General features: G+C 39.2%; 1 non-coding gene across 1 annotated transcript; it reads left to right on the top strand.

The window, feature by feature from the left end:
- Positions 1 to 20,383: 20,383 nt before the first annotated feature.
- TRNAK-CUU lies at positions 20,384 to 20,456 on the top strand. The gene has a single exon. It is a non-coding gene; the product is annotated as a tRNA-Lys (tRNA).
- The last annotated feature ends 1,150 nt before the right edge of the window (positions 20,457 to 21,606 follow it).

The following is a 21,606-nucleotide window of genomic DNA, read 5'->3' as shown; positions in this document are numbered from 1 at the left end:
ATATCAGATACTTAGGAATATGTCTAGGCATTTCCATTAATTTTGCCTTAATTTTCACTTTGAATTCATACAAACTCAGCTATGAGTGTTACTGTAGAAACTAAATGCCTGTGCTACCTAACCTGTCATATTGGATTCCTGTATAGACTACAGTTATACTCTGTATTTCTATCAGCGAGCGCTGGAAAATGAAATGTAAACACAGATCAGAAATGCCCCTTACCAACACTCTAAAGATTATTTCTTGAACAACTTGGTAGCCGTACAGGTTTTAATTGGTGCATCTTTCCCGTTTCTCTGAACTCATTTCTACCTCTGTGTGATGCTTACATTTGCATTTGCGCTATTCCATAGGCATAAATTCCAGCAAGAGAGAAACACATGCATATCCTTTGCCTGCCCATATATACTCCACATCATCCTGTTAATTGTGCCTGAAAGCCTGGTGAAAGTTCAGGCTGACATAGCTCATGCAGCAGGAGTAATGTCCTGACTAAAAGAGACAGATATTCCTGTTAATTTTCCCTCTGGATTTGTTTTTTGATAAATTAAACTTCTGAATGAATGCCTACTCCCAGCTCTTTCCAGGTCCTGGTTCATTTCCAGTTGAGTATATTATGTGGGGTATGAAATTAAAGGGCTAAGTCTTGCCAACAGCTAAGTCTTAATAGTTTGGATTTCAGTACCTTAAGGAAAGGATGTGGCTTGAAAAATAGCTCTGGAAACAAGTATCTTTCTTTCTGAGAAAAGCCCACAATATTTACTGGGGCCCAGTGCTTAAATTCTCACACATTTGCAGCATCTGGTTTTAATCAGCTGGTTGAAGACTTGATCCAAAGACATCAAGACTTGTGGTTCCAGGGACATAATGACTTAAATCCTTATTATGAACAAGAGCACAATCTGTCTTTCACTAAAGTCTTTGTAATGAGGATGGGCAAGTTGGTTGACCTAAGCAGGCAGCTTCTATTTCACAAGTAAGTCACCCTGTGACACTGCCCTTGTGCTGCTTTGTTTGATGGCTCAGAAGAGCACAACACAAAGCTGGGTGTCCTCAGCCATCCTGCAAGCCTTTGGAGCATCTTCAGAGCCATTCACATTCCCGTTGCATCAGGAACAACTGCCTCCTCACAGCATGTCTACTGTATCTAAATATGATACCTGGTTCTGCCAGTACCCATCCCAAAGCAGGGTTTCTGCAGGGTTCCAAAGGAGGATGGAAAGCCCATATTTCACTAACCTTGCCTCATGACATTATTTGGAGAAAAACTATAGAAGTAGGAAAAGCTAATACAGATATTTTGAGTAAGGTGCTGTACTCTTAGCATGCTCAAGCTGGTTGGAAGCTAGGAAGAGAGGGCCAAGGTACAGCTGTTCCTAGCTATGCAAAACATCACAGATTTCTTGTCATAAAAGTCTTGTGATTTTTCTGACATCAGTGTCACAAAATCTTCAAATAGTATTGCATATAATTAATAGCAAACTTAGATACTAAGATTATCATTCAGCTTCCTGAAGTGCCATAAATGTTATCCAAGGGAGTATTTCCAATGGAGTAAAACCAAATTGTTAAACCTATCAACAAAATAACTACTTTCCTTTCAACAGGAAAACTTTACTACTTGTCTAGGATCATGTTACGATGTATACTTTAAGCACAAAGAAGATTGTTTTTCCCTTAAGCATGCATCTCTTTTTTTTTTCCCCTAGTCTGCTACTGGAACCTTTGGAGTGTATTTTTATTTAAATCATACACAACATTATTTTTTTCAATTTTTTTTTCAAGCTTATTGTCAAAATGTTCTTTTACTTTTAAATTGCTTTCATCATTCAACTTCTTAGATTAAAACATTGCAAAGATTTCACAATAATACTTTTTCTGGTTTCATGGAACTTTCCTATGCAATTGTCTATTTCATTAATAAATGAGGTTTTTGTTCCACAGCATATTTGTATCTCAGCCAGGTCTCACTTCTCCAATTTTTCTTCAAACTAAGGATGCTTACAATAAAGAATAAAAATCCCTTTGCCCTTCCCACAAAGAAAAAGCCAAAGAATGCTGGGTCACAGCTCATCTCCTACATCCAAAAGAGACATTATATGACTAGAGGACTAAAAATTTAGGATGAATACAACCGAGAACAGTCATGATTTTAAATCAAGCAAGTAGCCTGACATTAAGTGTTCCTTTTGTACCACCACAGTATCCATGCAGTCTTGGGCAGACAGAAACGTGCTGTTAGGGATCCCTCACATCCCAGGAGGTCACTCTCCACTCAACATACCTATTCCCTCACAGACTCTTGCCAGACAGGAGCTGCTGTGCTGTAGGTCCACTCTAATGGCTCCTATGGGATCACAGCTAAGTTAAATATTAATTTAGAGCAGCCCTGCTTTTTGCCATTTCCACTGAGGCTGTTTAGGACCATGTAAATGTAGAGGTTTAGGACCAAGGAATGGGAACTGCCTTGCTGTCACTTATTCAGCTGTACCCAGCACGGGCTGGACACTCCAGGCAAACGCTGAAGTACATGAGGTAATCTTCTGAGCAAAAATCAAACAAACCTCTCTAAATTATTTTCATTATAGTTTTCTCTCTACTACCAATGCTAGCAGTAGTTTCCAGTTGCTGTAAAGCTGTCTTAGGAGAGCAAAGGACTGACTAGAGGGGAAGAGGAAAGCAAATAATTTAGAAGACAGAGATCAAATCCTAAGATTTTCTCCCTCACATTGCTAAGTGCAGTGATAAGTAATCGTTACTTATTTATGCAACAAAATAAGAGAGAGAAAATAAATGTTTCCAAAGTGGAATAGATTTGGTTTGTAAACTATAAAAGGCCTATATATTTTGCTGACCAAGATACTCCTGTTATGCTGAAATAAGCTTCAAAATAATGCTAAAACAGAATTTAGGTGCAAGTACTCAAGTACCTTTAAACATAACTGGCTTAACTGAAAAAACCAAACAGCTACACCATGTGTAGTCACTCTGAGATTGTAGGAATTTTAACAAAATGCTTCCATTGGCAGGAAATACTGAAAATTAAATTATCCCTCCTTACTGTGTTTGTTACAGATATCCTATATAGATCTATCCATATATACCATTCGACTGGTGTCTACCGGTATATATAGATATATATATCTATATATCTATATCATCTCTATCTCCATATCAATATCTCTACCAATATCTCTATCTATATATATATGTTTAATCCATCTAAATCTATCTATATCTACCTATATCATCTATATACCTATCTCCCATATTTCTACAGTGCGTAGAAGTGCTATATATTTGGTTAGAACTTACTCATTACTAGCTTTGACACATTTTGACATACTGCATATATGGTATACACACAAAGAATTCAGCTTATAAACAATATGATCAGAAAATGGATAATACCTTAAACTTGAAGTTTCTCTAGGATTCATGTGGCTTCTGTATGGCTGAAACACTCGACAGTGTGGATTTTCTTAGCCCCCATGCACAGGATGGTTGACTTAAGTGACTGGAAGCAAAAAGTATAGAAGTGCACTCTGACCATAGCAGCACAATGTGGAGACTAAAATAAATGTTGAAAGCTTTCCCTTTTCAAACATCTTTTCTTTTACTAATTGCCATTACACTTTTTATAAAGCTAACAGGGAACTATAATTACTGGAAGTACTAATTTGAATTAATTTCAGCTATGAATGAATGGCAAAAAAATTTTCTTTCCTCTTTTGTAGGTCACAAAATGAAGGGGAGGCTATGGCATTTAAAGTGAGTTAAAATAGTGGTGCTAATTTTAACCTTGATAGATGATATAATGATCCCACTATAAGAAAACTACAGCATTGTTCTAGTTCTAGTTTTCTCATGGACCTGGGTATCTCACCAAACTGTCAAGTGGAAGAGTGGCTGGAGGAGGATGTGTGATTGGACTAAGCCAGGGAAGGGAGCCTGAGTTGCCACCACCCATGGCAAGGCATGAGCCATAAAAGAGTGTAATGGAGCTGAGACCAGGCCGTGCTAACAGGGAACCACATAACACCCCCACTGAGGATCACTTAGGTCACATATGGATGGAGTTGAGCTTGTTTAAATAGCAACCTCAAAAAATTTCTTTTTCCTGGTAATTCTGTTTATATAAAGGCTTCTTTTACACTATAATTTACACTTGCATAGATCCAGAAAAGATAGGTAAGGTGAAAATACCAAACATTTTGAAGCATCCCACAGGGTTTATGGTGTTTCTGTATGTATTAACAGTCATAGGAGCATGAAATAGCAAGCACCTCAAGCATTTCAAATAAGATATTCTTGCCACTGCATGAAAAAACCACACAAACTCATCTAGAGACTTCGTCATCTGAAAAAAGTCAGCTGATTGTCAAGAGAGCAATGACCCTAACATTGCTAGATGACCTGTCAAGGTTTACTGAAATTCCAATTACCTGAAGTCATTCAAGCACTCTCTGGTAATAATTATATCCTCTGCTACCTAGTAGATGGTACTGAGCAGGAAATTGGAGGGAAAATATAAATCTACATTACATTCTAATGACTTAAAATTTAGCGAACAATCCAAGGAAAAAATGACTATTTCCAGATGATTACCCCTGAACTTCATGAATAAAGATAAATATTAAGTATCTTCATTGATGCACAAGAAATGAAAACACAGCTGATAAACAATCGCCTACTCTATGTCTTAATAACCATGTGGGTGCAGGTATTTCTCATTACCATGGTTTGAGAAGGTATAGGGTTTTTCTTCTTCCTCAGTCATTATGGCGTTATTCTAACATTTTAATGTTTAAATGAATCTTTATCTTTCTGTCCAAGAGATCCAGCTAGTTAATGATCGAACAGCAATTCTAATAAATGTGTTGAACAAAGTAGATGATCACCACCATAATTTAAAATAATTCCATAAATGCTTTATCAACATTGTGTAATATTGTAGCTTTAGAGTGTGTTTTGGCAAAGCTTGCACTTCCATTGTTACCCTGGCCTCAAAACAAGAAGCTCATTAGGAAAATTGCTTAAATATTTTATCTGGCAGTTAACATATGCAATCTAAGAGTGGTCATCATTGACTCATTATGGTAACAAATATGATAGCATAAATCTGATGAGACAGGGAGATTTATGGGGTCAATACAGGTGGATAAAAGAGCATGGGATGAATCCAAATTCATTAGTTGCTATGTGTCTGCGGGAAGATGGAAGATCCTGGATGGTAAGTGTTGCAACCAAGCAGCAGCCAGCACCAACATCCATCTGGAGAGCTACAGAGATTTTCACAATGGTAAATCAAACTTTTAGCAGTTATCTCGTGGTTGTGTACTCTTGGGGGTAGTAGATACAAGGTAGTTAAACTCATCAGGTAACTTGTGTGTCCTAGTACACCTTCTGCTGTACAGAACACCCTCATCTGCACTGACTAATGAGAACAGTCTCTGACCTGTTCCCTCAACCAGACTATGAAGCAAAATGGAGAACTGGAGGCAGAGCTTGAACCTTTGACCAGGCTCTGTTCGGTCTGCAGACTACTGCATCCTATCTAATTACCTCACAAGTGCATTTGTGCTGACACAATTTGTTTCAGCACACCCTTAGGAAATTTACATTAACAGCTTTGAGTTTATATTTCCACAATGTCACTTATAGAGGTGATATGAAAGATATAATATTCAGCCAATATATACAAACATCAGAATGTCTTTCAAGAAAGAGAGATGTTTATTCTGTGCTGTTCGTGAACTCAGTGTCAAATAGCTCATACCAGAATTTCCCAAATATGCTATTTCCTTTATCAGGTTTTCTCAGTTTAAGGAAAAGCATAACTAGTGAAGTACAAAATTAAAAATTAGGTACCCATTGGTAACTTCTTGAGTACGAGAAGTGGGTGTACTTAGTAAGTGCCCACGCTGTCTCACAGTGAGACACTGCAAGGCAGGCAGCACATCAGCTACTTGGGAGCACTTGGGCCACCAATTCTCATGATGGCATTTCCTGAGGCTCAGCTATTACAAGGTGCTGGAGCTGCTTTTGGCTTCTACCTTGGCAGTCGAAACAGACAACTCAGGCCTCTCTCTGTTCTGTTATCATTGGTCATTATGCTATCTAACATGGCCAGATGTTGTTCCCTTTTCTATTTGTCTCTCTTCTCTTTGTGGAAAGAAAGACTTTTGCTTTCATTGTCACCAGGGCCTGTGACATTTTTGCCCATCACAATCTCTTTAGACAGCTGTATTTAGGTAATAAATAAGATTTCTCAATTTTCTTTTACATCCACAAGTATTCAGTGGAAGTTCTATTAGGTGGCAGTGGTTCTGGCAAGTCTTATAAATTTTTGACAGAAAAGAGAAAAAGGGAAAGTTGGGACACAGGGTCACATACTCATTCTCAACAGCAGTTTGGGCAATCACCATCAGTTTTCCCCATACTATTGGAAAGGCAGACTTCGTTTTTTCTTTTTTAAACCGATTGGCATGCTGTGCTGGGACTCTGTGCAGACACAGCTGTCTGCACAATCTTCTCAAGGAAAATACACCCCCAGAATTCTCAAGACTTTTGAATCAATAAATCTAGAGATTTTTCACAAGTCACTCTTGTGACACACACATTAAAGAATAACTAACTCCTTAAACAGAAAGAACAAACAAACTAGGGTTAAATAGATGAAAATGACAGGACTTGTTGCAGAGAAAATTCCTTCCTTCAGAGGCACTGGTATTTCAGAAAAATCTGTGCCCCCTTTGAGACCTCTCCTTTCCATCTTGGCTGGGACTTGACAATGTAACTGCTCTGTGTCTTGCTGGGAACTCTTCCTGGCCTGTGACTGAATGTCTGAGCAGTGGCTCAGGGGATCTCTTGCTCTCTGCCTGCCCTACCCAGCAGCCAGAGAAAATACTGAGAGCAACGTGATCTTTTGCCCACTACACAAGCAATCTTTTGGCTTTGTATCACTTTGTATTTGCCTGAGGCTCCAGAAAATGTATTAAAAAATAAAACAAATCTTACCCAGGTCTGTATCCAATCTGTAAATCATGCAATTGCATCTGAAAACAAGCAAGAATTAAATTCCTTGGCAGGCTTTCTTTCTTGGTTAAACCTCTCTTAGCTACAAGTATAAATGTTTCTTACTTAGCTAATAATTCTTACTTAGCTAATATTGACCTCCTTTTAAAGGCATGAAATATTTTTATGCCAGTGCCCAAGGACCAAAGTCTAGTTCTCCATTTGAATACACTATTTTAGCAAGTACAGTGGTAGATAAATAATTTTATATTGTAGTGCTTCTGGGCATCATTTTATCTTGCATTTTATGCTACAGCATGAACAACTTCTGGTACTGATTTTGTTGATCCTGAGTTTGAACAGCACACGGCTTTCTCCCACAGGTCTATTTTCCTTCTTATTTTACATTCTCTCTCATGTCCAAACTGCAGAGCCACTATCTGTCCCTATAAACATCAGACTGGATGAAGCAAACTCCCTTGCTTGCCAGATTTAATTACTTTGTCAAAGGCAAATTCTGGATCTTTCTGAATGTTCTGCCTCAAATCCTGTAATAATGTGTTCCCTTAGTCAGAAACTCTTCTCAAATATTCTTTTGGTACTCTCTTAATATCAGTAAGAATACACGTGAGAAGTTTGTTTGGCTTTTTTTTGTTCTTTTTCTGCAAGTTAAAAATAAATGCAACACTTGACTCATACAGTTTTGTCTAAGTTCCCTATTCAGATAACAGCTCAATGGCCTATAAATTATGACCATTTTTAAGGGGAGTTTTAGATGGATGACTACAATCAAAGTTATCAGATTTCTAGACTATAGGAAAATTGGTTCATGAAAATTTCCTTTTAACATCTTAGTCTTCTGTTATGTAACAATTTCTGTCTTCCCTTAAGATGAATCAAGTTATAAAAAGCCTTTTTGTGGGAAAAAAGTTATGGTCAATTTTAACTCTCTTAATTTATGATTTCCTCTTGGTTAAAGATTTCTGGGTACATGGTCCAGAATTCATTAAAGAAGTTATAAATGCTGACCTTGATCTACCCTTGCCTCTGGTGATTCTCATATCTGCTTCCCTGTCCAGGGGCAAGGATACTAATGTTGAAAATGTATTAAAATATACTTCCACAAAGATTCTTGCTAATTGGCCAGATTTTTCCAAGATCAATAGCAAGCACACTGGGCTGCACTCTGAGTGCTTGACCTATGAATGATAAAAAATTCCAACAACCAAAACTGACAGGTTATTAAGATGTGGTCCCAGGACCCCAGAATACTTTTCCTAATTACTAGTTTATCCTGCCCAAAAGCTTGAACTCATGAGCTTCATGTCTCCTACTGTAACCTGTGGCACCATATTATAGCCTCTGAGATTACCTCATATTTTGTTCAAAGGTGGTTTCATTTGGTTGTCTGGCTTGTTTTGATGTGTCCTTCAATTTTGTGGAAGCGTCATACATAAAATTAATCAAGGCAAGCTACAGAGGAAATGCATGAATTTAGAATCTCTGCCTATGTTTTCTGTCCTTTGTTTCCCACTGTACACTTTGCCACTTTCTTTCTATCTGAAAAACACAGTTCTGTAAACAAAAATATAATAATTTTGTTTTGAGCTTGGTTTTTCCTTTGTGTTTGCACTGTAAATGGCAGCTCTGCTCTGGTCTCCACTTCAGCCACCAATACGTGAAGAACAGCAACATTCCAGCCAGAAAAGTCAAAACTGAAACTTTATCTTTGTTTGGAGGGCACATCCAAGACAGGATTGTTCTCAGCTAACATAAAATGTCTAAAGATGTCTAGACCTATGCAATTGCTTTAAGCTCCTGTACCGGTTTCGCCAAATTTAGAAATACATCCTCTGAGAGAAGGCAGGTCACCACCCCTCCCCCACCAGCTTCGGGAAAAAATAAATTTTCCTCAAAGGAAAGTGAAAGAGATAAAAACGATTTGTTTAACAAAGACATGGGAAAAGGAAAATAATGCTAAATAATAAAAATCTCTCCATGTGGAGAAAAAACCTGGGAAAGTGTTAGAGTCCTCCTGTCGGGGTCCTTTCCCCCCTGCCGTGTAGCCCTGGAAGAGGGGCCCTGAGGGGAGGCACGGGGTTTCCCTGCCCCTGCTCAGCCTCGTTCCCATTGGTTGTTTTGTGTTCCCTGCGCGGGCAAGGACCCTCGGGTCCCGTGATTGCAGCAGTTCCTGGGCAGAGCCCCGGCCATGCGGCTGGAGAAGTAAACATCTCTGAAACATCTATCAAGAATTGGTCCATATATATTTCTTTTCCATGGGCCTCCTTGTTTGATACATCGTGTTACAGTATCCCCACTGTAACAAACGGTAGAGGATTGCGAGCAGAACAATCCCCAAACCCTAAGCGACTATGTGTGAGTAAACCCTAGAAGCTTTGGATTCCTCTTCTTGTTTTTGTTTTGCTGTTCCATCTCTAAACTATGGAGGAACCATGGAAAGACTCTTGGCTCTCAGAGCCACATATGGACATTTATCTTAAACTTGAAAAGATTCTTAAACAACGATTTGTAAATTTTAGCTTAATTCAAGCTCAAAAGGAACTGAAACACTTTCTGGCATGGTTGTTTAAGAACTTTTTCTATGTTTCTTGGGATTTAATTCTTACCAAAGACTTTTGGAATACTGTTTGGACACAGTTAATTTTTGAGTCAAAATATATGTCAATGGAAAAATATTTTTGTGAATATTATTTAATTACTGAGACTGTTAAGCAATGTCAGCTGTGTCTTAGCAAAGGGAAGCCTGCCTCAGAGTCCGTGCGACCCAGGCCACGCAAACCGAGTGCTCTGCAAGCAGCAGTGAGGCAGTTACCACAGAGCGGAGCCATGCCCAGCCAAAATGCGCGCTGGAGTAGGGTGCAGGGGGAGGTCATCACTTAGGGATCCGGCCGAGATGTGGTTGCAGCACCAGGCAGTGGCAGCGCAGCTGAGAGCAGAAGTGGCGATGCACAGAGAACTGAGCGGTGCGGCCTGGCCTGGCCCGGCCCGCGCAGCTGCGAATACGACCCCGGGAAGAGCGTGCAGACACGAGCAGCCCCGACAATTCCAACATGGGAGCGACTGAAAGTGAAAGAGAAAGCAAAAACGCAGAGAGACAGAAACCAGCAGCCACTCGGAAAAAGGGAAAGATCACCGTAGCTAAGGTTTTAGGAATAGTAAAATGGTATAATGTTAGACAAAATTATGGTTTTATAACGAGATGTGATAATGATGCCATGAAGATTTTTTGCCTTTTCTTTTATACCCCGTTATACCTTTTTACAGCTTCTGTATTCCTAGTGCTTTTTGCCTACATTCTTGGACTTGTTTGTTAAGCTAAGAGACTAAACATTTTAGAAGCTTCATAGCTAGGGATCAGTGTGCCCCAGACCCCAAGGTCCTCTCCAGAACATATTCTGTAAACCAAGGTAGAACCATCCAGGGGAAGATTCCTTGAGGAGGGAGGGCTCACTTGAGCCTCTCATTGGGGAATCTTTGATAGATATGCTAATTAGTAAAGCCTATAATGTTATACCCAATGCTGGGGGGAACACGAGAAGAGAGACACGGACACAGAGATAGATTTGGCGGGGTGCATCTCGATGCATATGACCTAGACATGTACACCTAAGGATCCTTAAAATAAATACCAAGGTAAAATCCCTTTTCCCCTTCTAACCGTGTATGCCTCTTGATTTTAAGACCAGGAAAAGGCATCAATAACCAAGAAGACATATTCGTTCATAGAACTGCTATTAAAAAAAAAAAAACCCTGAAAAATACATCCCAAGCTTGGGAGATGGAGAGGTGGTGGAATTCAAAATTGTACAAGGTAGAAAAGGCTTACAAGCAGCAGAGGTCACTGGGCCTGATGGTGTTCCTGTGAAAGGCAGTATATATGCAAAAAATCATAGTCATGTTAGACAATATCTCCATTATAAGCCCCCCCTACAGTCTCCCTTTCCTAATCCCACCTTTCCCTTTTACCCTATATCCTACTATCCCCAGTGTATTCCCAATCTGTTTTTCTACCCATGGTTTCCCTCACAAAACCATGCCTTTGCCAATTGTTTCCCCAAAAATCCCTTTCCAATGCCGAGTGGGGGATGAAGAGGGGGAGGGAAGAAATTAACTGTTGTTGTTTAGAGTTCCAACAGGTACAAATGGAAGAAACCCTCTCCTGCCTCAGTTTCCCCACAAAGTATGCCCAGAGAGTCCTGTTTCCCTTCTGTCAGCCTTAAGATGTTCCAGAGAATCTGTTTGGACATTTTAAAGACTCAGGAGGGTGGCTTATTTTGTTTTAAAACTATTCTTGTTATGTTTATCCAGTTGTTTTCAATGTTAAGTTTTAAATCTCTTTTTGTTAAAAATAAATGGGTGAAATGTTGGGGGCCCTCCCCCCTGCCGTGTAGCCCTGGGAGAGGGGCCCTGAGGGCACAGACACGGGGCTTCCCTGTCCCTGCTCAGCCTCGTTCCCATGGGTTGTTTTGTGTTCCCTGCACGGGCAAGGACCCTCGGGTCCCGTGATTGCAGCAGTTCCTGGGCAGAGCCCCGGCCATGTGGCTGGAGAAATAAACATCTCTGAAACATCTATCAAGAATCTGTCCATATATATTTCTTTTCCACGGGCCTCATTGTCTGATACATTGTGTTACAGTATCCCCACTGTAACATCCTCACTTTGGTCTCCTCGGAGCTGGGGCTTGGCCCAGGGCCAGGCCCTCTGTGCCTGGTGGAAAGCCCTCCTGATATGCTCTGATACTGAAGCAGTCCAGCAGAAAAGAGAGAAAATCTGAAATTCCAGGGAAGGAAAAAAGTCCAACTCTCAGTGTCTCTCTCCGGAGAACAAGAAACTGAACAACTGGCCAAAAGCTGACTGGAAAGCAGCTAGCTGAGTGCCTCCTCCCTCCCCTGCCACAGCTGGAAAAAAACCTGCTATCTCTGTGTGACCTTGAACAAGCTGCAAACTGCTTTGAAAAAGTTTTGCTCAGTTTTTCCTTCCCCCTCTCAGGCTCAGTTTAAAGACATAAAAAGGCACAAAAATTAATTTCTGGGCATAGGGCAGTGATCTGGGATACACATCAAAAAGTCACCCCAAGATAGCTCCCTCCCTCATCAACATATAGAACACTCATGTTCAAGCAGTGAGTCATCCTATCTATTTTTGGCATCTTAGTGAGACTCTGGAGATGCTTATTTTTCTTACTTTAGAGAGATTTCTTAGTTCTGTTAGATAAAATTCTATCAAGGCCATCAGGAGTTACATTTTCAATTGGCATGTATTAGATTACATAAAGTAAGATAAAATTATATGAAATTCTATCAGGTTATTAAAGGTATTTCTTTGAATAACACTGGAATGAATGACCATTTGATCTGGTAAGAATAGGACACACAAAAACTTCCAGTGTTTGAGATTGTCTTCTGATTTTTATCTCCATACTTGATACATTATCCACTTTTTAGCATGAAACCTGTAACATTTCCAACACTTTATCATAATTCTGTCACAGGAAATGATAATTCCTATGACAAACAAATGATACTTTAAAAATACTTTTGCAAAATGAATTTACGTTTTTCTTTCATCTAGAAGTGTTTTGTTGAATTGGAAAGCAGACACTGCACATACTTCCTGATTCATCTTTAAGGAGAACCTGTATTGTTCTTTAAGGAGCAGCATCTTTCTCACCTTCTGTTCTGAAATATGAGGACATAGATAAGTGGGAATTTAAGTGAAAATGCCTGGGGAATAAAAAAACTGACTATACAGCTGCTCCCAAGGGTTGCATGTCAGGAGAAGCACAAACCTCAGGGGGAAATGGTTTGGTGCTAGGAAGAGCTGAGCCCACTCCGAGTCAGCCTGAGCTGCAGGAGTTCGTGAACCTGCAAGCTTATGAGAGGAGAGGAACAAAAAAACCCACAACACAAAACAAAACAAAACACAAGCACACCATATCCCACCTGCCCCTAGTGACCCAGAGAGAAATGTGCAGTTTCAGGCAGTCAGAGAAGTCATGGAAGAGCACTGGGCTAACATTAAAGGAAAAGGAACAGAGAGCAGACAGAGATTTTTTTTGAAATCTTTGTTTAAGTCTTTTCAGCAGGAAGACATAGTTCTCTCCATTTCAAAAGTGACATTTTTTTCTAGTATAAATACACTAGAAAATTCTTACTTCAAGAGACTGAAAACAATTGCTGGTTTCAAAGTGTTCAGGGAAAGGGAAGACTATAGTCCAATAAGTTAGGGACTCACCAAAAAGAGCAAAACATTCTTTAAAATCCTCAGTTATTGCCACATTAACTTAATATTTTCATAGTAACAAGATACCTGGTCCTTATAGGTCCTTATATAAAGAACCACTTTGTAAATGGCAGCTCAAGATATTTTCAAGATATCATTGGATGGATCAGAGCATTTATGTTTTCTCTGTGGAAAAAACTTACTGAATGTTCCTGAATGTTGTTGACGTATGAATAAAACAAGCAATAGGCTTCTATTAATTTAAAAGGTCCTACACAGTATCCCAGTCAAATACTTCATGTGCATTTTTCCAGTTCTGAAATCCTTAGCAAGGGATAGTCTTCTTTCTTGTTCTGGGTTATTTTATAAATACCTAGGTTTGAGGAAAAGACAGGGAAGTCTCCTTAAATTACCTATTACTTTGATCTCAGATAGCCCTAAATCTGGTGTGCACACAGAAACTCAAGTTTGCATACATAAAAATGAACTCTCTTTGGTGTATTGAAGATAGCAGTAATTTTTACTTCAGGTTATTTGCTTTCTGCTTTAGTATTAAGCCTGTTCTGAGCTAGACTTCAGTTTGCTTTAATTGCTCTCTTTCTTCTAATTTTATTTTAATTTTTAATATTGAAGAGATTCAGCAGAGTAAGGTAGAAACAAAGGAAACACTCTCCTTTTCTTTCAATGTTTTGCAAAGAAATAATAGGAAGAAACTGGCTTCGACCATATTTCATGAGGACTGTAAGACACCTTGGGAAAGGTTGCCTTTGCCAAAAAAATCGCAAGTGAAGTTTTCAGTTGAAAACCGCTGGAAAAAAATATCCTGACACTCCAAATTACCTATATAGAAAAACCCAAACAAATGAACAATGGCATTTTAGTTTAGTTTAGGAGAAAGAATTCATACCGAAGAATAAAGTCACTGACTTTCCAACTGTATTTTCAGTGACCAGTTGTAAAATCACAGAAAAAAAGATGAAAAAATGGACTGAGAAGGTCACCTATTTTACCTTCAGGTTACACCAACTATACCTAACCAGTCCTGACAGATGTTTCTCTAAGTTGTCCTTAAAATCCTCCAGTGATAGAAAGGCTACAGGCTTCCAACGCAGTCTCATACACACCAATTTATTATGACAGATAAGTAAACAGTTTAATCAGAGATTACATTTAATGCTCTAAAAGAAAACATGTATCTAGTTTTGAAACTGCCTGAATATCATCCAGGCTGGCTTGAGAGAATCACAAGAAGATGTATAATTGCAGTGCACTCCAGGTCAAGGCCAGAACTCAAGGAAGTACATCCGTTTGCTCAAAACAATGATGGATCAATTGCTGAATGCAACTGCAATACAGAATTACAAATTACTGGCAAGGGTACAGCATTAAATCCATGCAGTACCTGGTAAGTACACATGCACATGCAGCCTCACAAAATGTCAGGTACCCTAGTTGTCATGTATTGCGTGGGAGGAGACAAAGAGAAGAGGCTGAACACAGCCCAGTAATGTAGAACAGCTGATTAAAAACTCTCACCCTTGTTTACTTAACATTTTCATGCATCTATACACACAGAATGGATAAGATAGTGCAATATATTATAATCTTGATTGTGCTAAATATTTTGAGAAAAATATAGAGGGCTTCTTTTTCTTGGTGGTTTTTGTTTCTATTTTTATTTTATCAGGGTTTAGCAGGATTAGCCCACTGACAATCGCATGGGAGTCTTACACTGAGAGCCAGATGCAAAAAAATCTGGAATTTTATAAGAATTTAATAAACAACCAAGGGATTAGGTGATACCCAAATTTCTCTGAACTAGATAATAGGTTGGCTATTGTATAACTGCACTGTAAAATAAATACATTACTGATATTTTTCAGTTCCTCCAGCTCTCCCAGTATAAGTTGAAAAAGTCTGACCTGTGCATTGACTTGCACTGGACATAAGAAGGTCTTTGAGTTGTGAAAGTGTTCTCAGTCTCTTGTATCATGCATTTTGCATCTGTTGCAAATGATAACAAATTCACGACAGACCACGCCCTTCAGAAAATGTTGGCTGAGGGGAGATGTTGGCTTAAGGACAAAGAGGACAGCAATAGTTGGTCTTTAAGATATATCAGGAGTAAATATTGATGTGGACATCAGCTTTTAACACAAAAGGGTCTATTTACACAGACTATACACTGCCTGCACAGGGACCATAATTCTACAAAAGAAGAGTAAAAGGTTTTACAGATGACCTGTAAGACAAGATAGAAGATGCAGGAATAATTTTGGAGGAAAAGAGATGAATAAACAAGGATAAAAATGAAACTAAGGGACATATGGGCATTTCCTGTGAATAGGAAAATAGTTTAATTGTCAATAGGACAATTAATGAAGGAAGTTTAGGTTGCAAAGTACAAAAGCAGGGGGAGTTAGGTAGCACTGGAAAATGACCTCTTGGCAGACAGAGGCTGGGGAAACCTTGTCTCCAGATGTTTGTTTTAAGACCCTGTTAAAATAAATCTCTGTAAAGGCTGCTTTAGGAATAGCTGATCTTAACTTGGAGCAGGAGACTAGATCAAAACTCCTGCACCTCTGTATTAAACAGAGCAGATTTTTAAGGATTCAAAACACTGGCTTGTTCTAGTACAAGTGACACAATGTAGAATTTGTCAGTAAAGACAAATGAAATTTAAGAAGAGAGTTTCCTCAATTGCAGAGCTAACAGACTCTTCCATTACTGCTTGGTTGCAGATCCGTTACCAGTTTATAAACTTGCTTGTAAGTTTGCCTCAAATGCAGAATCACAGTGAAACTGTACCAATGAAGTCCTAGCCAAGTAGCAGAGAATGAAATCAGGAACAAGGCACTACAGACAAAGCAGAAACTTTTGAACAGTTGTGAAAGGAATGTGTACGAGTGTAGTCTGTTACAAAGGCTGTATAGTTGTATTAAAAACACTCCATTTAAAAACCTTCTGAACAATGCTATTTTGTGAAATGCATGAGATAAACCATTTCTTGGCCTGGACATAAACGGATAAACTATTTCTTGGTCTAGACATAACCTGGGATGAGCCACTACAATGTTCTATGGAAATCCAAGTCAGTGGGACTGACACGGTTCCTTCAATTCAGTACGTCCTTTTGCCTCTTCGCAAGGACAAGGACAAGCTAGGCTTCACTTCAGGGGATTTCTTGTTTGCTTTTGGAAAATTTTTAGTGGGAAAGTTAAGCAAGTAAATGCAGTAATCCATCTACAGCTCAAGTGTATTGCACATTCAGATAGGCTAGTAAGTCTCAGACCAGGTCGAGCAGGCCAGTGTTTAAATACCCACCACATGCTGAATACCCCAAACATTTTGAAAAACAACTGACTAATCCTTCATGACAATCTGCAGAACTGATCACAGATTATGGATAGAGGAATTATTTATTTTTGTAAACCTCATAGTACTACAGGGTCTTATTTTAAGCCAGGAATTTTTTATTTGTAAGATTTGAGTGCTAGGTGACTTAGCTTGTATACTATATGCTTTTAGTAACTTACTGAAAACATTTCTGGAAATGGGGAGAGGGTCAGGCATGCAGATTCTCTCCTTGGAGGGCAGAATAGTCCCACTGTAGGTACCAGAGAATACAGAAGGCACAAATGGACAATTATTCTCATAGTCCTCTGAAGCGACTGCAGGATCAACAAACTTGCTGCTGTTACCGCAGCTCTATCCTGACAGCTACACTGAGCAGTCTCCAAAGAAAAAAAGAATTGTATATCTGGTCATATCTTGTCTCTGTGGGGGATTTACTTCACAGCACAATGCTGCACCTGCCAGGGGACTGGTGTTCCCTGCATGGAAATTTGGTGAAGTTAAAACACACCTGTTTTAACTCCTCCTTAGTTCGGACAATCACAGAGCAGGAGAGCATCGTGCATCACGACCTTCTAAAATTGAAGGTAATCAGTAATCTGTATGCTATTCTCAGTCTATGAACATATCTGTGTTACCATGTGTTTAAGCAGCATGAATCTTTCCTTACATCTGCGAATTTAATTTCAATTAATTAGAAAAAGTGCTAATCCTAGCTGGATTATGCATGGATTAAATACAGAGTGCAACCTCTAGCAAGAAGCTTAATGTTTTTGAACGTCATGTTTCACCACCTAATAACTGACCATTCCCTCTGGGTTGTATGTGTCACCAGGAAAGGGTCATACTTACAAGGTCAAAGCACACAGTAAGATTTAAGAATTATTAAGAATGATTAAATTTTAGAAACTAAAAAAAAAGAAAAAAAAGCACTGTATTTTGATTTTATCCCTAACAAGAGCCATTATCAATTCAGAGACAAAATAAAACCCAACAAATTCCCAGGAATGTTACTAAAAGCTTAATGAATGTACTTGAAAAAATATAATAAACTAAGGAATGAAGTGCCCAGTGAACAAAAAAAGGTAATGTTTCCCTACCTGTGTAACTATTTTAGGAGAATTCTGCTGCTTAATGATCTTACCCTATTTCTATTTCCAGTTTTGCAAGTACTGCTTTTTGGGAGTCTCACAGCATTTTATACTTTACAGTGGTGTGTGCTGTCCCAGATGTGTCGTTCTACATGCTAAAATATATTTGCAGTGTTGCAGGTTTTGTTCTGCTGACTCTTAGTACAGTATCAAAGGCAGGTGCATGAAGGATTTGGACAAAAAATTGTTAAATACCCTTTTTATTTTTTTTTTGTAAATATACAAACAATTTCAATACTTCATAGGCTGCAGGGATGAGAAATGTGAAGACTCTAAAATATTAGAGTTGTTTTTGCAAAATCCCAGGCAGTCACTTGTTCAAACAAATTTTACTATTTTGTTAATCTTACGGATGAACCAGATGCTCAGGAAAAGACTATTTGGTGGCAGATTTGAGGGCTGGATTGTATTGTGAAATCTGCCACGTGTCTCTGGAGCTTTTTTATTAATGCCCATCACTGTAGGGGATGGAGAGGATACATGACTTGTAAACTCTTAGAGGAAGACAGAAGTAATTACCAAGCCAGACCTAGTCCTCAATACTGTTACTATTTTAGCTCATCTTTCTTGAGCCAGATCATCTGATATGTAAAAAAATGTGGGTTTAGCCTGAATATGTTTAAGCACTCTAGACTTGTTGCTGTTTCTGAGTGCTTTTGGATAAGAACCACCAGTTATTAAATTATTATTTTTTGTTCTACTTTAAGCAGAAAAACCTAAGTGTGGCTAAATCAAAGTTATAGGAATGTCTTCAGAGAAGCTGAAGATCAGCTGAAATGTTCATTTCTTCACCCCAGACAGTTTGTATGACTTTTAGAAAAGTATCTAGCAACAGAAAATATAAAGATACAGAATAGGTTTCTGTAGTAGGTATTTAGACATCGACACTGATTGTGCTGTAATCAAATCTCTCCTGATGGGAGAGTTTTTAAAGTCCTTGCCAGGAGTTTGTTTGAGAGACAAATGGAGACTTTTCAGCCTTCACTGCTGCTAAATAGTTGTTTATTAAGTCTTATCAGAGAAACAGAGTCACTAGCGTGACCCAGACACAGCATAGAGCCGAGAATGAAGGAGAAAAGCCTAATTATCAAGATTTACACAGCCTTTTAAAGATAAATTACCCAATGAAAACTTAAAAAGCAAGATATTTTCACTTTTTTACCCATGTCCAAGAAGTTCCTAAATCACGTAGACAGGAACTGCGGAATTCTTTATCAAATCATCCCAGACCACTATTGCTGCAAAATATGGAGTTAGTGAAGAAGGAGAAAGAAGCTTTTAACTACAACTTATCCTCCATTTTGAGGTTTTCTACTTTTATCTATTTACTACGCAAATAGACCTAAAAATTCTAAATTTTTCACCCTGTGATAATATCACATAGTATTCTATCACCTAATTCACACCAGTATATTTTCTAATTCTTGTCTGAGGGTTGGTAGTTTTTTCCAAGGTTGGAGGTCGAAACAGGGTTGTTCAGGGGGGATAAAATCCCTTCAGAACAGGCAGAGAAATATTCTCTGCACTCTGGGTTCCTACAGACATCATTCTTCTACAAAGTTCCTGGTCATTAAAAAATCTCATCTCTGTAATAATGACAACAAATCAAAGAAATCTTTACTGATTATATCAACCTTTGTAGCAACTTTCCCTTTCCCTCCTCTCCACTCCCCCCCCAGCACATGCTTGGCTCTGATTCATCCTAATTCTCTTACACGATAAATTCCTAAAGCTGTTGGCAGGGAGAGATGTAATAAAAACAACAGGCAGGAGAGGTCATTAGTACTTCTAACAACACTGTCACCAGATGACTTCCACCAGAGCTGTAAACATGCTCCCAAGGAGGGGTTCGCCAGGCGGCTTCCCCCTGCCCACAGTTCAGCTCCAAAAGGGAACACAGACTGAGAGCAAACAGGGGGAAACAAACACAAACCTAGTAAACAGAACAGACAGGGAAAAAGCCATGGCCCCATTACCCTGCTCCTGTGTTGATTTACCTAGAGAGCAAGGTTTGTGGGAATACATTCATCCCGCCTCCAAGTGAAATCCCTCCTGTACTGGTGAGCCCAAGAGTTGCCAGGTTCTGTTGTGTTTTTGTCAAGACTTGTGTGTGCCTGGAGACAGCAGGTCCCGAGCACTGGCTCGGAGCACCTAGCCTGCAGTGCTGGACTCTCCAGTTTCAGGTTGCCTCGCCCAGCACGATGGAGTGCCTGTGTACAACAGTACAACAAAGGAAACACATATTCCACTGCAACAAGCAGTTGGCCCAGTTCTGTGCTATTCAGTGAAGCAGCAGTTCGTGGCTTGGAAAATGAATTGAGCAAATACCTGAACAACCTAACAATGCAATCTGCAAATCATCATATTTTTGCATTGCCCAATCCCACGACCCTGGGATTAAGAGTCTCATGCTCTACTGACTGAGCTAGCCGGGCAAATGCTGAAACACGGCTGCGGTCATCACCCCCGCCGCTGCCGATCCCGCTTTACTTCCACGTTTGGAACACCTTGCTTCCACGCCTGCGTGGCGCGGCGTAACCCCCCCCCCCATCCTCAGGTACTGCGGTTACCCTGGCAACGGCGGTCAGTTTTGACTGCAGTCATGTTTCAGCATTTGCCCAGCTAGCTCAGTCAGTAGAGCATGGGACTCTTAATCCCAGGCTCGTGGGTTTGAGCCCCACATTGGGCGCCATTTGACACTCTCTGTGCTGTAATTGTGTCTCCCCTGATGGGAGAGAATTTCAGAGTCTTTGCCAGGAGTCCGAGAGACGAATGGGACTTTCAGCCTTCTCTGCTTTCAGATAGTTGTTTATTAAGTCTTATCAGAGAAACAGAGCCACTTAACGTGACCCAGACATAGCGCAGAGCAGAGAATGCAGGAGAATGCCCAATTATCAAGATTACACAGCCTTTTTAAAGGTAAATTAACCAATGGTCACTAAAAGCGTACATTATTTTTACTTTTCCACCAATATATAATAAATAATCTAGTCACGTAGACAGGAGCTGCGGAATTCTTTGTCCAATCATCCCAAACTACTTTTACTGCAGAATATGGAGTAGTAGAAGAAGAAGGAGGTCTGGAGAACAACAACAATCCTCCATTTTGAAGTTTTTTGCTTTTATCTATTTACTATATTAACAAACCTAAATCTTCTAAATTTTTCACCCTGTGACAATCTTACATAATATTCTATCACGTAGTTCACACCAGTGTAGATTCTAATTCTTCCCCGAGGGTAGGCACTTTTCTCCAAGGATGAAGGTCAAAAAACAGTGTTGTCCAAGGGGGTAAAACCCTTCAAAACAGACAGAGAAATATTCTCTGCACTCTGGGTTCCTACAGGATATGCACAAACGCTAGTAATCATCTTGCCTGAACAGGTACAAGGAAATGAAATGAATTTGCAGCCCCAAAAAAACCCCTCAAAACCCCCAAATCAAAAAAAACCCCAAACACAACCAACTAAACAAAACCAAAAAGCAAGACCAAAAGATAAATCTTTGGAAACCGAGAACCTGGAAAGACTTAGAATTAAAGAGACACACACGAAATAAGATAGAAATAAAATATTGTATAATTAAAGTATAAAAATGCATTTTTTCAATGCTTATAAGTTCTGGAATCTTTTAACTGCATTTAACACTAGGTAAACAGATGTGGATAAAATATTATCTGTATCAGTAAAACCACCAAATCATTGAAAGCAAATTAGATTTTTAGATTGTACTAGGACAGGAGCTTTTGGTTTATTACGTATATTCCTAAACAGGAGTAGACATTTCAATGGGCAGGACAACCCTTAGAATGAATGCAACCTTTCTATTTTCATGACTGC

Source organism: Corvus moneduloides, chromosome Z, assembly GCF_009650955.1.
Source record: "Corvus moneduloides isolate bCorMon1 chromosome Z, bCorMon1.pri, whole genome shotgun sequence".
NCBI lineage: Eukaryota > Metazoa > Chordata > Aves > Passeriformes > Corvidae > Corvus > Corvus moneduloides.
The sequence above is the reverse complement of the archived record's forward strand: the minus strand, read 5'-3'. Positions and strand labels throughout refer to the sequence as shown.